Genomic DNA, 16,165 nt, shown 5'->3' with positions numbered 1-16,165 from the left:
GAAACGCTCGATGGTCAGAAATCCTACCTGCTGCTGATACCGTGCCCTGACAGACGGAGTCTCCCTGTGTGCCTGCCACCCGCTGCCGCACTCCTTCCATCCTTGTGCGGTCGCTGTGTGGTGAGCGGGCCCGGGACTGCAATTCCCAGCATTTCGGGCGGCAGGAAGCTACGCATTACACTAACGCGCCAGGAGGCGCATAAATTCCTGCCTCATCCCTGCCTCGCGGGACGCCGGGCGAAGCCCGGGCAAAGGGCGGGCCTTCCACGGCCGTCCAAGACCGAACAAGACTGGGCTGGGCCATTTCTCTAAAACCTTCATTATCGTGGTAGGAAGTCTCATCCATTAAAACTGTAAACTATCATTTCTGACTTCTATTGATTATGGCCCGCAATCTTGCAAGGGGGGGGGAAACGTGGTACTACTGCATTTGGGGGAAGTCTAAATGGGACATTGGATGGTTTCTTTATCAGAGCTGTTGGGGTTATTGACAGTGAAATAGCACTCACGGAAACACGCCTATCGCATGAACTCACGGGTGCTAAACGTTCCTCGTTAGGCGATTTGAAAAACGCTGTCACACCGATTCCCGGCGAACCAAGCAGACTAGTTACGCCTAGCCCCGATGACCAGAAAGGACTACAACACAAAGATAACTCTACAGACTGGGATGTTGATACATTGCCCCTGAACATTTCCTCATGTAGCAGTTTATCATCAGTGAGCTTCCACCCCATTGTGGCAAGGAAAAGTGTACAGGCCTCTGATTTGCAAATGAAAGTACCTACATGCACCAAGCTAGCGGGCAAAAGAAAGAGGGGAGGGGATCGCCACTTGGGAAGGAAACCTAAAATCTCTAAACTGTATGGCAGACCATGCATACATACCTCTAAAAAATTACCACGATACCCAATAAACAAAAAAGACAATTAAAAGAACCGACAGTATCTGATACCCTGGGCTCACAGCCACAAAACTGTGCACTTATATCGGGGGAAGAGCAAGAAATGACTTTTTCCAATATGACTCACTTGTTAAGATCTTTTACACTTCCCTTGTTAGAAAGACTAAGGGTTATTAATAGTAAACTTGACGCCCTAACTGAAGCAACCCAAGAGAACACACGCAAGTTGGATACACTAGTACCTGTAGATCCTAATAAGGTTAGCGTGCCTGAGCATATTAATATTTTAGTATCCAAAGCCATGCCAGTCATTCGCCCAGATTCAAAGGTTGTACCAAAAGATCCTGGCCAATTGCAGAAATCTGCTGAAAGTAAATCCATTAAAAAAAGCTCTCAAAATACACCACTATTGAAGCCAAGTGAGAATAAGGGGACAGGAGATGGATATGTCTATACAGAAGACCATGTCCCTTTGCCTATAATTAATCTACCGCCTGAATCTTCACCGTTGGTATTAGTTCTTGGGAACGTTCCAACATTGAATAAGGGAATAAGGGAGAATTATGGACAATTGAAAAACAAAGTGGCCCATTGGATTGCAAATAATACTTCTGAGGGCAACAAGATATGGCAAAATATTATAATGGCCCGAAGGGTGGCTTGGTTGGGCAGGACACGTAAAGATAAAGCAGGGGACTGTATCATAATCAATTTTAACAGTCCTGAACCTGTAGCTAGAATACTTAGTGAGTTCATGTTTAACGCAGGGTCAAGGAGACAGGATATTGAGATTCTGCCTCTAGAGTATTTCTATAGGGATCTGAATAGATCAAGACCCAATAGAGGTAATGGGTGGGGATACAATAGGACTTTCCACCCACAAGTACGACAGGGATGGGGACACATTAGTAAGAATTATTCATACCAGACACACCGGGAAATGAGGGCAATGCCCCAGTCTTCGAAGGATTAAATGGGTTCGCAATACTCTCCGGTCACAATGATTGTGACTGACAGGGTGGTAATAAAAATAAAATAACACAGACTCTCGTATATGTCCCGCAGACGGGGAAGTCTCCCACCTTGACCATACCCAACGACCAGGTAAACCAGTGTAATAAAACACCAATGGAAGTGTTAATGGTCCCAAATCTTAGCATGCAAGATACTACCACTACTATTGCAAACACATCAATGGATAATACATTTAGGACTATGCCCACTGTGGGGGGCAGCAAGGGCACAGTATTGATGACCCCGGAAAACAATGTGGGCAAAATTGAGAATGATGTAGCAAGGAGGGGTCTAATGCTAGATTTACAGTGGGGGCGTACATTAAATGACAAAATTTGGTCACAACAAAATTGTCAGAGACAACAGGGTGGACAAGTGAGGATTGTTTCCTGGAACGTTTGTGGTCTAGAGAGTAAAGTGCATAATACCATCTGGGGGGAGTTTGTGCAAAATATTGACATATTATGTATTCAGGAAAGTTGGCTTATAAAAGAAAAACATCTTGATGGTTTTAAAACTTTCCATATCCCTGCAGGCCGTTCTTCGCACGGCAGGCACAAAGGAGGTAAATGCATTTATGTGTCCAACCTGTTGAAGGTTATTAAGATTGCCAGTAGAAACTGTTCTCATTTTTTCCAACTGGTATCTGTAACCTTAAACCACCGTGTAGAGCTAGTAATAGTTAATTTCTATAATAATGTTAAGAACACTGACTTTGCAGAAGTCCTAAAGAAACTACAGGTGGAATTAAGTGGTCAAAACCTGTTGAAAGGGGAAAACACTATATTGATATGGGTTGGGGACTTTAACATGAATGTATGTGCACGGGAAACATGTGGGTTTCAGGAATATGGGAGAGGAGAGAATGTGGGTGGAAGCCATTTTATGCACACGGATAAAAGGGAGATTATAAATAGTATAATGGCCAACTATGAACTTGGTTTTGCTAACATGTTGTGTTCTCCTAAAGTTGATTTTAGCCCCACTTTTTTAGCTAGGGGGCTTCAATCTGTCATCGACTTCATCATTGTACCGAACAGATTTTCCAACTGTGTGGAGGACTTTGAGATTCCCATAATTGGGTTGAGTGACCATCTTCCCCTGAGTGTGTCTATAAGTAACTCTGAGTTTAATAGTGCCACTACGATTGAGTCCCTGATCTGGACACAAGACATTTCAATAGCACGCCAAAACGGACTGGCATTGAGATGGAGCATTGTGGACCCAGAAAAAAAATCAAAAGAAATTGTAACTAAGACTTTTAGACACATTATGGCATGTCTAGATGAGGATTCCTCAAATGACCAGATTCTGGAGGCTTTTAGTAATATTACAAGCATTATCCAGGATACGTTAACTAAGCCACATAGTAATAAGACTAAGATAGGGATGGGATGGTTTGATTCTAAGTGCACCAAGGCATATACTTCCCTTAAGGTTGCCCTAAGTAATAAACCAAGGGAACATGACGTAATAAGAAAATGTAGGAAAATATATAATCAGGTAAGACGCCAAAGAAAGAAGGAAATTAAAGATCTAGCATGGCAGAACTTGCTGAGGGCCTCACAGTGTAGAGACTCCAGATCGTTTTGGCAGGCAGTTAATGCACCTTTCTTTACTGCAAAGGAGGCAGCAAAGATAGAAATTGCAATAGACGAAAAAACTTGGATTGATTTTTTCTCCAAAGTCTATTCAAATACACAAGAGGTCCCCACAGATGAGGACGGGGATAAAGGGTATCCCTCATCAGATGGTGGCCACGAACCAATAGCCATGGAGATTTCCCTTGAGGAAGTACGGTTAGCATTAAATGCCAGTAAAAATAACAAAGCCCCGGGACCAGATGGGATCCCTAATGACATTTATAAAATGAATGCTGACCTATGGGCCCCACTTTGCACACGGGTTCTTGAGGCCTGCTACGCAAAAGGTTTTATTAGTACATGGTCAGAATCGGTTATAATACCAATTTACAAAAAGGGGGACAGGGAGAGCCCATCTAATTATAGACCTATATCTCTTTTAGACTCCCTTATGAAAATGGTGGGGAGAGTGGTCTTAAATAAAATGCAAATATGGGCGGATGAGAACGGCATATTAAGCCCTGTACAGTACGGCTTCCGAGAAGGGATGGGTACCGTAGAGCAGGTTCTAAACTTTGTATTGCTACAAGCAAAATATACTCAAGCCAAAGAGGGATGTCTATACGCAATTTTTGTCGACCTCTCTGCCGCTTTTGATTGCGTAGTGCATACAAAATTGTGGCAAATATTGGAGGAGATGAATGTTGACCCTGCCATTGTACTTTTTCTTCGGCAGCTCTATTCAGGGGCAACTGCTAAAGTAAGACATGGGCTGAGAGGGGAGTGCACGGGCCGTTCAGAATAGAAAAGGGTGTAAGACAAGGATGCGTGTTGGCACCATTCCTTTTCTCCCTCTATACGAATAATCTTGAGGCTGAATTGAGGGCCAGTAAAATCGACTCCCCAAGGTACGGTAACAAGCAGATTGTTTCACTCTTGTATGCGGACGACGCTGTATTGATGGCAAGAACGAAGTTGAGCGCGCAGAAGGCCCTTACAAAATACGTAGAATTTATGGAGGTCAGGGGACTAAAAATTAACGCGAAGAAATCGTATGTGATGTGCTGTGGTAAAGGTCAGGCTACCTGTAAACATCTTAAAGTGCCAGGACTAGAAATTGAACATACTAAAACCTTCCCATATTTGGGGGTTTTAATCGATGGTTCAGACACCTGTGGGCCTGAGGTTAAGAATAGGACCCTATCCTTTATACGATCTATAGCGGCGTTGAAGAACTTTTCCACCAAATTAGGCAAAAGACCCCCTGAAATCATGTTAAATATCTATGTGGCCAAATGCAGAAGCATTGCACTATATGGGGCAGGGATCTGGGGGTATCAGGATACATCACCCTTGCAAATAGTTGAAAATAATTTCTTTAGATACCTGCTAGCACTCCCAAAGGGCACGTCTGTTTTTAATTGTCATGCGGAATTAGGGATGGATCATATTACAGATCTGATAAAATTGCAACCTATTCTGCTTTGGCGCAGAGTATGGGCCTCCGAAGCCCTTGGTCTGAATCAGGAGATTATCAAGGACGCCATGAGCCTAGATAATGCGAAGCGTATAATCTGGCTTGAGTATATCAGGAAAACATTATCCGATCTCCAGCGGCCTGAGTTATTCAGTAACCCGGACTTGATCCGGGATGTACCAAAAAAATAACTTAAGAGGTTATGTATGGCTCATTTTGATTTATTAAGACGCTCTGGGGAGATAACGAAGAAAACGGTTACTGAACGTTAACTGACACTGCTCTCCTATAAAATACAACCATACTTAACCTTGAGCAACCTGGGTTTTGAACGTTTCATCTTGACGAGATTTAGATTTAACCTATTTTATCGGCTGGTTACATTCCCAACCAAAAACGATTGGTCTAGAACTTTAGCTCTCTGCCCCTGTTGATAGCATGTCGCTGCAATCCACCTTCCATGTAGTGTTGTTTTGTAAACTATATGAGACGGAACGCAAAACATGGAATAAACAGTACCTGAGGCAGGGTGCTTGGAGGCAATGTAGACCCGCGTATCTTAGTTTGCAGCAGCTGGAAAATGTCACTTGTACAATGGTTATGACAGGATTTTTAAAAAATGTTTTAAGGAAACGTAATTCATTGATTAACTGAACTATAATGTTGATTTAATTCTATTTTTATACTAATGTTAATTATTTCTGTATGAAATGTAATGTTTTATATATATGTATTGCTACTTTTATGATTTTATACTACAAAAATCGAATAAAGCTAATCTGAATCTGAATCATGAACATCATTGTTCTTTTCATTCGAAGGGAGGGGTAGTAACGTAGCAGCGTTCAGAGTGGCATATCGTTTAATCGTAATGTGGGGAGCAAACAAAGTCAATTTGTAACCTGTAAGATGCGCACTCGTAAGGTGCTGGGTTTTCGTTTTGTTCAATAATGTATCCACAGCGTGCGGTACCATCACTGTGAGGTCAGTGTTCAGAACGAGCCCTTCCGACTGTCAAATAGCCACCGCGACTGCGGCAGTAGCTCTTAAACAGCTAGGGAGTGCTCTGGCGACGTTATCCAGCACCACCGAGAAATAAGCACAAGGTCTCTGCTTACTACCAAATCCTTGTGTTAACGCAGAAAGCGAACAACCATCCACATAAACCAACCTCGTGTACATAAAGCACAAAAGGTTTTTGGCAGTCAGGGGTACCCAGAACGGGTGCAGAGCAAAGCGCAGATTTCAAAGAGTCAAAAGTATTTTGGCAATCATCAATCCAAGGCAAAGGTTCATGCACATCTTTAGTGGTCAAATACAGGAGAGGTTAAGTGAGAAGAGAAAAGCTAGGGATCCATTGGCTACAGTAAGAAGTTATGCCGAGAAATGCACGAACATCACGCTGAGTACGAGGTACAGACATATTAAAAATGGTAGTCACACGCTCAGGGGTTAGTCTCCTCCCCTCTTTCGACAGTAGATCACCCAGGTAGGTCAGCCCCTGTCGACAGTATTGGAATTTAGAAAGAGAGACTTTATTGCCATTAGCCGCCAAATGAGACAATAATTTCACAGTGGCTTCCCTACAACCTTCCACAGTGTCAGAGGCCACCAACAGATCATCGACATATTGCAAAAGCACATTACCAGGGGGCAAGGCCAAATCATCCAACAAAGTCTTCAAAGCCTGACTATAAATACTAAGACTCTCTGTGTACCCCTGGGGAGCACAACAAAACCGGAAGTTGCGACCAGATAATGAGAAGCCGGAAATATGACGGCTATCAAGATGTATCGGAATGCTAAAGAAAGCATTCTTCAAATCGATCATGGAAAAATATTTAGCAGTGGGAAGAATCATAGTGAGAATAGTAATGATGTCCGAAACCACAGGGTATTGGGGCACCACTATTTTATTATTTTCGCGCAGATCAATCACAAAACGATAAGTATCAACATAATCTGGATCACTTACAACAGGGGCCTTTTTCAAGATCGGTAAAATGGGGCTGTTGCATATATTAGCAGCCGTCTCTTCCACCACACCTTTCTTGATCAAATCTTGTATGATGGAGAGCAAAGCTTTCTCGCCTGCTGGCGAGATTTTGTACTGAGGTATACGTGGAAGTCGAGCATTCTGCTTCAAAGTAATAGAAACAGGTGGTATCCTTAATAATCCTACATCTGTGTCTCCAGTGGCCCACAGCATGTCTGGAATAGCAGCAAACTCAGGAGGGAGGGGTTCATTTTTAGTAAAACACTGCAAAGTATGCTTGCCAGGGGAATTGATAGTCAAATAAACACCATCAGGTGAGCAACGAATTTTTGCATGTAATTTTTTCGACAAATCCAAGCCTAATAAATTTTCACCACAATGGGAAGTCAAAAGAAACGGGGAGTCTACCATAACTGGACCAATTGTAAACGGAATAGGTTTGTAGATGGGGCTCACCACCTGAATTCCCAAGAATCCCACCATAACATTATTTTGCCCGGACAGAGCAGCCCCTGGGACCAGAGAACGAGAAATAGAACTATTCATCACACCCGTATCAGCTAAAAACTTTTCAGATGTCCCCATCAAATGCGCCTTTACATAAGGACCTTGCTGATCAACGGGTACTGACACCTGGCCCCTATTCTCTCATTGGCTGTCCTATGTATAGGCATACCCCTCAGTTGCATCCATCGCATAGTCCTCATTATAATATTGCTTACCTCTCGGATTATCGAAATAATTATTTTCTGATCCGACGTGCGTCGCCTCCTCACGTCACATATCACTATGATCCACACCACCTCAACCTCTTCCTCTTCCTCTCATAGCCCCTTTCTGAGCCAGCAACAATGGACACTGAAATTGCCAATGCCCTTCCTCCTTACAGTAAGCACACTGGTTTGGTCCCAAAGCAACAGCCGGCCCTCCGCCTCGTCCAGTTCCTGCCCCCCTCAGGACAAACCCTCTACCGCCTCTCTCTCTGCCTCATCCTCGAACAACTTGTTGCAGCAACACCCGTGTCTTAAGATCTTTAGTTTTCTTTTCTGTTTTATCCTTACTCTCATTTTTCCTATGTTCGTAATATTGGGCCATACTCAATATTACCGAGGGCGTAGACGTGGTCCAGGTACTTTCAGCGGCTTGTAGCCGCGCAGAAACTTCCGGTAACAAATTAGTCACAAAGCGATTAACAAATAATCGTACCCGCCTTCCACTCATAAATCCTGTCCGCTAAAGTCAATGAATACACCTTCAAATCTAGTGAAGAAATCAGAAACGCTTTCGTCTTTCTTCTGCCTACACGCTGTCAATTTATCCCAATCCACCTTACGAGGTGGAATTAAGGAATGCATGTAAGTAATAACACGGCCAGGTAACGCCAATAGTTCAGGTTTTGGTTTATCACCAGGCTTACGCTCCTTATCCCAATCTTTTATTTGTTCCCAAGTTCCGCCTAACTCCTGAAGATGGTCCTGATTATGCACCTGACGCCATACATCAACGGGGACTAACAATGCAAAAAATAGCTCTGTCAGCTAGGGTCATAACGGCCGAGGAAGCCGACTCTGTGAGTTCTTTATAGTAAGCCGTAGGATTTTTACGGGGGTCAGGTAGTTGTGATTTTAACTTCACTCCTCTTCCAGGGGGTGTAAACCCACTGTTCCTGCACTCGTGCCTCCACGCGAGCCGTAGTCACTACATCCTGATCATTTTTAAGTTCCGGTATTTCAGGCTGGAAAATAGGATGGACTTCTCGCATAGGGTGTTGAGAGTCCCATGAGGGACATTTTTGGTGCATCCGCCCTCGATAATTGAATAAAACCTAAACATTTCTATACACTTCTTCTGGACTAAGTTGAGCCCTGTCCCGAATATCATACATCACTTGGGGGGCCCTCCCTCCCGGAAAACACTCTTCCCATAAAGTAATCAGACATGGGGCCATGCGTTTCAGGGCATGTTGCTGCAGAACAGGCTCATAGTCTCGAAGCGTGCTCCATATAGCAGCTAGAGTATAAATAGGCTGTCGCATCCACTGGGATGACAGATTTTCAATCATCTGTTTCTCATCTATTCCTACAGTCGAACGAGTAAACAACCTTTGTGTGCCAAGATCCCCAAGAGCACAAGATGGAGTTGGGTCAGCTAGGGTTGGGGTCGTGCTCGCGGACTGGGAAACCCATACAAGGGTAGGGGAAGGCAAAGCAGCTGCGGACATGACAGAAGGTGGCAACGTATCAGACCATAAAGTAGCCGTCTCAAACGTGGAAGGAGATAAAACAGAGGACGTCCCCGGAGAGACAGGGGAAGAGGAAACAACTGGGGCAGAGGCTGTAGGGACCTGTACTGGAGTTGAGGGGACAACAGGATATATATGTTGTGGTGCGTAAGGGGGAGGGGGACGTGTAGCCAACAAATCCTCCATCTCATCCTCCGCTTCAGTCCTAGCCACATAAGTCTTATCCACTTGCAATCTAAATTGCCTGTCTGCACAATCAATTCCATTTTCGGTTTGAGCTTTATCATAGGCTATGGCTTTCTGCGTAATTGTTTGACCTCCCTTTATTCTACATAATTTCTCCTCCCGTATACGTCTACGCTTCGCTTCCTTCTGCCACAGATTTAGAGAATCAAACATTGCCTGTCGACTACGTTTAGAAAACAATCGATCCTGCAAAAAATTTATCTTTTTCTCATCAAAAGACCCGGTTAAGGGCCATTGCAACTCTACATTATCCTTAGTATATTTGTACCACAGTGTATTAAACAAAATAGGTGTAACACCATGTTTCACATACATATAATAACTCGGGCTGCCCTCGGGCGGTGTAGGTTGACTTTCATCCAAGGGAGTGTCTTTTCGGCGGCAACAACATCCGAAACACAATTTGCTAATACACGACATAGTGATTGTTTATATAACATATTTTATTGATTTTACAAAAAGGAGACACTTCAGTTGGTTTCATTAGAACAGTACATACAACACAGAATTATAGCATTTTAACAGTCGGAGAACAGTGTTGTTACTGTATCCAAAAGATTCAATCCAATAAAACAAATTCTCTCCCCCCTCCCTATCCTATTAACTATTTGGAGCCCACCCTCCCACCCTTCCAGACTCAATATTGTGTTAACATTACAATTACAATATGAATCATGAATCTTTAAAATATAACTTACAAACTTTCTTAACATTTTCTAGTAAGGTTCCTGTGGGGTCTGTTAATAAAGGTGTCCATAGTACATTGGTATTGTTCCATAGCTAACAGCTCTTTAATGCAGTGAGGATTCGGCTGAGGCAAACTGTTTCAACATTGTTTCCTATTCCAATGATATCAGGTTTTTCTTTAGTCCTTTATTTTCCTCTCTACTTATAGCCATACATTCAGCCCTCCCCCACCGGACCACTTTGTTATGCCATGTCAATGCCACCGGGGACTGTACAGACTTCCAACGCATTGTTATTACCCGTTTCACCAATATTAGTACCAGATTAGCAATTCTGGCCTGCACTCCCTGTGCCTTACGCTTTTTACACAGTCCCAGTATGCAGTATTCCACTGTATCTTTCCCTAGCCCTGGTATCACCTCATTAATGAGTTTACAAACTGTTGCTCTGAAGGATGTCAGTCTTGGGCATGTCCATAGCATGTGTAATAACCCAGCAGATTGTGTGTGGCAGCGAGGACCAGCATCTGTTATGCCCAGGATCATTTTGCTTAGTCTATATGGGGTCAAATACGCTCTGTGTATCAGCATGTATTGGATTCGTTTGAATTTAGGGTTATGTGATACTTTTTTAGGATATTCTATTATTTGCTCCCATTCCTTGCCCAATATTACACGCCCAATATCTGCAGACCATTTATCTCTAGCCTCCTGGAGTGAAATTGCTGCATGTGATCGTATACTTCTATACAGCCATTTGATTAGGTGTTCTCCATTACCCATGAGATATAACATATATACGAGTTCATGTGTTTGCGGTTCCGTGCCGTCAGGCGACCAAGTGCATCGCACATATCTACTGATACCAGCATGTAGGATATATATTGAGTTAGGAATCCCTTGCTCTCTAACAAAAGTGTTATGGTCCATAAGCATGTGATCTGCAAATAGCATTCCGACTGTGGTAATGCCTTCTTTGGACCATTTGGTATTTTGGTGGGATATTAGGAGCATAGGGGCGCAGGCCCTTGGTAAATTGTATAGCCTTTTTCCAATAGTATAGGGCTACCTTCAATACAGGTGGTGCCAACGACATGGGCCTACTTTTTGGCAACAACAGTGTGTGTAGTGTACCCTTGTCCCACGCTGTCTGAGACATGCCTATCTCTTGCAAGTGGTGCCCGGCTAACCAATAGGATAGCCACTGGAGCTGACTGACATAACGGAATGCCTGGAAGTTCGGGATACCCAGGCCTCCCCGGTCTGTACTCAGCTGTAGTTTTGCGAGTCCCACTCTCCTTCGACTCCTGCCTCAAATCAACTCAGTTAGCATTCTGGTTAGCGTTTTAAATATGTGCGTCGGGATTATTATCGGTAAATTGGTGAAATAGTAAAGTAATCTTGGGAGCATAACCATTTTGGATATGGCCACTCTCCCTGCTACTGAAAGTGGCACGAGGTCCAGAATGTGATTTGCGTTTATTTTTTCAGAACAAAATTTTATTGTGCTGTTGAAAAGTTACATAAGACATACAGCGTCCCGAAAACCCGGAAAGGCTGCAAGCAGAAAAGCAATAATCGCTTTGCAAACAATTCAATCAGTCGTTTAAATGTAAGAAATGACCCTAAGTCCCCCCTCCCCTCACCCCCCCCACTTCCCCCACCCAGAACCCCCCCTTCCCACCCCCTGCACAGTGTCTAAACAGTCCATAAGCAAAGGCATGGCAAAATACAATTAGTGTGTATTCCTCATCATACAGGCTCAATGTCCAAATGTCTTTCATCGGGTTCTCCATGTGCCGGCGGCTCCAGCCATAGTCCTCTGTACTCTGCCCACCTCTTCCAAATTTTATAGTGTTTCCGGGGGCAGCCCCTGGCCTCGAAGATCGGGCGTTCCATCCCATATAAAAGTCAAGTCCCCTTTTCCACACACCCAATAGGGGGGCTCTGGGGTCTTTCCAGGCACGGGCCACGTCTCTCTTGGCCACCATGAGACCCAACAACAACAAGTGGCGTTTGTAAAGATTTCCTCCCACCTGTTCTAGGATATGGAGGAGGCCTAGTTGTGGTGTGTGGGGTAGATCCCAGCCCAGCACCTCCGACAAGCAGTCCCGCACTCCCGCCAGAACCTCCGTAGATCATCACACGCCCAAACCGTATGCAGGAATGTGCCCATCTCTCTGCCACACTTCAGACAATCAGGGGACGCAATCAAGTCTGCCTTCCACAGTCGTTCCCTGGTATAGTAGGCCCTGTGTAGATATTTGAACTGAATGAAACGCAGTCGTACCGCAATGGCCGCCCCTCTAGGAGCCTCGAGCGCCTCTTTCCAGTCCTCCTCCTCAAATGCACCCAGATCGTTTTCCCACTTAGCCCGCAGAGTGTCCAGGGAAGTTGAGCAATGTGTGACTAGTGTTTGGTAGTTAGCTGATATCTTTTTGCTTTCCAACGCCCCCATGAATACCTTAGCCTCCAGAGGGCTAAACTCGGGCAACGAGTCGAGGTCCCTCAGGGCAGGAGCAATGGCGTGACGGAGCTGCAGGTATCTAAAAAACTGGGTCTGGGGCATGTCATACTCCTCGCGTAGCTCTTGGAAGGATTTAAGGGTCGTGCCCTTGACCACGTGGCCAACGGCCGAGATGCCGATTGCGTCCCAGCCACGGAAGCCCTGCAGGGACAGCACCTCCGGCAGCTGCCCATTCTGCCACAATGGGGTCTCTCTCGTCAGCCTATTCCACCATCCCATTCGACGGAGTGCACCGCGCCATATCTGAAATACTATTTGAGTGACCACTGGAAGCCTCTTTTTCTTAGCAACCGAATACAGTATGGTGTGTAGAGTATCAGGGTCCATCAGGAATCGCTCCAGGGCGTAGGCAGGATCACTTCGATCCCCATACCACCATTCATTCAGTATCAGCAGATGTGAGGCCTGATAGTAGGACAGGATATCTGACGTTGCCAGACCGCCACAGTACGTGGAAAGAAAGCACGTACGGAGTGCCACTCTTGCCACTCCCCCAGCCCAGAGGAAATTACTAAGCGCCGAATTTACCTGTCTGAACCACTGCGGTGATATAGGGTACGGGTGGTTTTGCAATTGATATATGAGACGCGGGAGGGCCACCATTTAAATATGGCCGAGCGGCCATATACGTTCAGAGGCATACGGGACCATGTAGTCATATCCAAGCGGATACGCTCCCATATGGGCACGACATTGCGCGTCCAGGAGACCCCGCGCAAGTTCGTCAAAAATATCCCCAAGTATTTAATGCCTCCCGTCGCTTCCTGCAATGCCCCCGCCCAGGACCCTAAATCCCGACGCTCCCCCAGCACCCACAGCACCGACTTGCACAGGTTCAGGCGGAGGCCCGATACCTCTCCGAAAATTCGCATAATGTCAAGGACCCGCGGCCCAGATCTATTCAAGTCCGTAAGGAAAAATAGGACATCGTCCGCATAGAGTGCAATTCTGTCGGAGGGTCCCGCACTCCACTCGATGCCCCGCATCTGTGCGTCTATTCGGACCCACGCCGCCAGTGGTTCCATGGCCAGGGCAAATAGATATGGTGATAGGGGTCATCCCTGTCTGGTGCCTCTACCTATAGGAAAGGAATCAGACACTGCCCCAGCCACCCTCACCGACGCCGTGAGATCCGTGTATAATAGTTGTAGATAGGATAAGAAGTGGGGCCCTAAGTTCAGGTGGGACAAAAGCGCACGAAGGTAGACCCAGCTCACTGAGTCGAAGGCTCTATCTATGTCGGCCAATAGAAGGGCCGCAGGAATCCCCGCCGCTCGGGCCGCCTCTACCGCCACCTGCGCGCGCCTAATATTGTGTTGTGTTGCCCTATGAGGCATAAACCCGGCCTGGTCTGGGTGGACGAGCTCAGTAATGTATGGGAGAAGGCGATTGGCTAGCGCCTTCGCCAAGATTTTAGCTTCGGTATTTAATAATGAGATTGGCCTGTAAGACTCGGGTTGGTCTGGAGGCCTTCCTGGTTTGCAGAAGACCACAATTTCAGCGTGTCGCCAGTCCCTCGGGAGTCGGCCACACTCTCTGGCCGCTTCTAACGCTCTGCTATAGTATGGACCCAATTGGAGGTGGAACTTTTTAAAGAATTCACAAGGGAATCCGTTGGGCCCGGGGGCTTTTCCTGTATTCAATTCCCCGAGGGCCGTACCCAGTTCCTCCGCTGACAAGGGAAGTTCAAGTCTAGCCCGCTCGTCATCCGAAATCGACAGTGGCGGAAGATCAGCCAGGAACTTATCAACGTCGCTTGACGAGAGGAGCTCCCGGGGGGCGTATTGAGCCTCATAATATCGTGCAAAGCTGGCCGCTAGGTCCCTCGGGCCGTCATAGGCTTTCCAGACTCATCTCGAAGACATGGGAGGGACTGCGCGTGAAAAGTGCTCTGACAGAGTCTATAGAGCATCGAGCTAGATTTGTCGCCCCATTGGTAGATCCTACTCTGAGTCGCTAGCCACAACTGTCGAGCCTCGTCTAGCTGCATGGAGGCATATGACTGCTGCATCAGCAGAAGTTGCCGTACATCTTCCTCCCCCCGCCAGCACCGCATCTGTTTTCCTGATCCCTAACTTGGTCTGCCGCTTTAACCAGATCTTCCCTATGTGTCCTGCGGGCGGCCGCACACCAAGCAACATCTACCCCGCGAAGCGTGGGTTTCAGAGCCTCCCAGGGGGTCATGGCATCCACGTCGGGGTGTTCGTTATCGCTCCAGTAGTGAGCAATAGCCTCCCTCATGTGGGACTGATAGGGTTCTTGCTGTAAGTACCATGTGGAGAGGCGCCATCGGAAAGGCTGCCTTCTCCGATCAAGAAGTAGGTCAAGCACTACCGGAGAGTGGTCCGATAGGCCTCGTGGCAGTATCGCTGTGGCATCCACCCTTCCAACCCAGGCGTGGGGGACAAATAAGTAATCAATTCTAGAGAAGGACTTGTGTACTGCTGAGACGTATGTGTATTCACGGTGTTGGGTGTGTTGGTGCCGCCATGCGTCCATCCATCCCATTCCTCTCACCATGCCATTCAGTTTAGTAGGCGTGTCCGATGGCACCTCACCCCCCAGCCTATGTCTGTCCATTCGCGCATTCATCACATCGTTCCAGTCCCCACCTATTACCGCCATAACATGAGGGATCTCAGCCCATACACCAAATAACTTTTCTATAAGGGCACCCTGCAGCGGGGGCGGAGCGTAAACACTCCCGAAGACTATCTGCTCAGTGCCTATCTTGCCCTGAATGAACACATATACCCGGAAGCTTGTTTCCTTCCCAGTATAAGAATTGGCTTGGTAGTTTGGTTTGCCCTGTTCCCATCATGCACTGGGACAGGAACAGACTAATTTGCATATAGCCAGGTTCTGAGCTGGGATGGTGCAGTGAGCTAAAAAACGGTGATGGATTAAAACCATGATCTCTTGACTTGGTAGGAGTATTCTGCATCATTCAGAAACTCTGTCCATCACCACCCCCTTTTCCAAAATCGATTTTATCCACACTATGTGTGGGAGGGTATACTCAGACGTGAGTCCCTTGCTCATTGCACCATCAGGATTCAAGCAAGCCGGGCCGACGAAGGCTGTGATGCCAGAAACCGGCCCGGAAGCTTGTTTCCTTCCCAGTATAAGAATTGGCTTGGTAGTTTGGTTTGCCCTGTTCCCATCATGCACTGGGACAGGAACAGACTAATTTGCATATAGCCAGGTTCTGAGCTGGGATGGTGCAGTGAGCTTAGAAACGGTGATAGATTAAAACCATGATCTCTTGACTTGGTAGGAGTATTCTGCATCATTCAGAAACTCTGTCCATCACCACCCCCTTTTCCAAAATCCACATATCTGCCCTGTGCATCAATCCACCGAGTTTCATGAGTGTAGGACAGCCTGCGATGCACCAGGATAGCCACCCCTGGGATCCCCTCACAAACCCCGCATGAAACACCTGCTGGTAGCCATATCTCTGCAGGCTAAGGGTCTTGGAACCCATGAG

This window comes from Lissotriton helveticus, chromosome 4_1 (assembly GCF_964261635.1).
Source record: "Lissotriton helveticus chromosome 4_1, aLisHel1.1, whole genome shotgun sequence".
Classification (NCBI taxonomy): Eukaryota; Metazoa; Chordata; class Amphibia; order Caudata; family Salamandridae; genus Lissotriton; species Lissotriton helveticus.
This window is presented reverse-complemented; position numbering follows the sequence as displayed.